Here is a 2,449-nt window from a genome sequence, read left to right on the forward strand (position 1 = left end):
GTAGGTTCAATCAAACTGTTTACACTTAGGTGGTGCAAATATCAGCTCCCGTCTCTGCCGACAGAGGAGAGAGAGGCGTCGCTTACCCGGGCTGTGTCCCCATCCCCGGTGCCTCGCGGAGGAGCTGCGGCTCATCGGGGACAGCAGCAGAGACGGGAGCCCGAAGCATTGCCGTGTCCTACGGAGCTGAAGCCTTTGTGTGTGTGATGGGAGAACACACGATGTCACGAAGACTGTGTCACTCATCCGCGGCCGGGAGCCCTGTTAGACCTGTGTCCCTTTCTGGGGTCTGGACGTGGAGAAGGACATTGAAAACCCGGAGACGGTTTAGAGAAGAGGTTTGGGTCTGATGTGAAGGACTGGAGGCGGAGGCTGGGATGTGTTTGCTGTCACAGCGACTGCTGCGGGTTGAGCTGATCAGAGTGGGCACCTCTCCGCTGGAGCTGCTGAGGACAGGAGGGGGCCGGTGCCTGGAAAGGGAATTAAACAAACCGATTCCTTAGTGTTTTCTGGTTAATTCTGGATTCATTAGGACAACTGAACAAGCCCGTCATTGATTCTCTGCTGCCAGTGACACTCGAATCGGCCCTGAGTGCTGCAGCCCAGCGGCTCCTGCCGGACCTGCGGCAGGAGAGCCTATGGGTGGCTCAGATCCACGCGGTCGCAGTGGCCCCGTCCGGCTCGCTAATGCCCTGAGCGGCCTGTGTCCTGCAGAGGAAGCACGAGAATGAATCACATCTGATTAATTTGCCTTATCCAGAAGAATCTCCCTGCATTAGCAAATGTTTTGTTTTATTTGTTTTTATAACCAACACAAAAACATCCTACAGAGCCCGGCATCTGCATCGGCGGCGGTGCCAGCCCGCGGCAGCCTGCCGGGAGCGCACCACAGCGTGGCGCGGCGAGGGGGACCGGGGGGAGCCCAGCGTCGGCCGAGCCCTGATGGGATACTCTCACATCTGGCTTACAATGCTCTTAAAACATATTTACGAGCCAGCCGAGCTCGGTTGTTGCCTTCCCTGGTGTTTTCCTGCTACGATTCCCCCGTGGGCACTGCTCGCTGGAAAGTCTGCCCAGGCGGCGCAGAGATGTGCTCTGTCAGCAGCAGATGCTTAATCTGATTAAAAATAAATCTGTCACTCTTCTGTGACTGATGGGAATCTGTTACAGCAAATCCCATTGTAATGTGGAACTGAGCAGCCTGTGCCAAACTTTGGCGCTTTCTCCTCGTTGAGCTCCAGGGAAGGTTTTGGGTCCCTTTCCTGCAGGTTTCAGGGCAGCTCGCTGTTCTCTGCGGGCGTTAATGCCCATTTACCCACACAGCTGCAAATACCATCCCGTGAGGATGAGGAGACCTGGGGCCTCTCCCCGCTCTGCCTGGGACTCCCTGCAGGACCTTGGGTAAATTTGCCCTTTGCGCACCTCCAGTGAAAGGTGAGATGGGGATCTACACGTGCACACAAACGCAGGACAGATGAGAGGGGTTCCCCCATGTCCACAGGTGAACCAGTTCCATCCACCAGCCAAAAAAAAACCCCAACAGAGTTGCCGAGGGACTGTGATGGCAAGTAAAACTCTACCCCTGCCGAAACAAGGGCCGGGGGCCAGGAGTGGTGGCTTTGGGTGTGAGGAAGGCGGTGCAGCCCGGAGCGGGGCGGTGGGGACGGGGACGTGGGCGCTGGTGCGAAGGCACAGAGGTGGGTCGCGTCTCTGTGGGACGTCCCCACGGCGGCGATGCTGCTGCGGGTGGGCTCAGAGCTCTGCCTGCTGCGGGGGGGATTGCCGGGGGTGGGAGCGAGGAAACAACGGGACTTCGCCCAGTGCTGTGAGGGCAAAATCATTCCGCTAATGACAGGCAGCTAACGAGGCTGGAGGCCTGACACAGCGCTTTCCTCCCGGGAAGGCGAACTACGGTGCGGAGGGGGTCTCTGCCCTCCCGCCAGTGGGTAACAGCCCCTGAATGGTGGAGAGGTGTTTGGGGTCACTTCCATTCCAGGAAACGGGAGCAACGAAAGGACTCGGTTCAGGGGGAAAGCACATCTCTGCCGCAATGCCTTCGGAGGCGCGACCCTGGGGGTCCTGCCTGCTGGGAGGTGGGGTCCCCTCCCTCCCTCCCCCCAGGCTGGGCTGGCGTGAGGATGATGTATTCCTGCATTGGGAATCCTGTGGGTTCCTGAAAACACTCACATTCCTCTTCCCAGCACAGCGGTGAATCCCCACACCCCTGCTAGCAGGAGCGGTCCGTGCCGGTGCCGCGAGACCCGGCAGGTGCCAGGGCCAGTGGCCGCTGCGGCATCGCTGGGCTCACCAACCCATCCCTGCGCGCACTGCCGGGTGCGGAGGAACAGACACCGCGTGTCGCTCGTGCATCGCGCAGACGGGCATGGCCGGGGCAGCGCACTGCCTCGGGTCGGCGGGGCTCATCTCGCCCGCGGGGCCGGCTGTCCTG

The sequence above is a fragment of the Charadrius vociferus genome, unplaced genomic scaffold (genome assembly GCF_000708025.1).
Source record: "Charadrius vociferus isolate BGI_N301 unplaced genomic scaffold, ASM70802v2 scaffold623, whole genome shotgun sequence".
Classification (NCBI taxonomy): Eukaryota; Metazoa; Chordata; class Aves; order Charadriiformes; family Charadriidae; genus Charadrius; species Charadrius vociferus.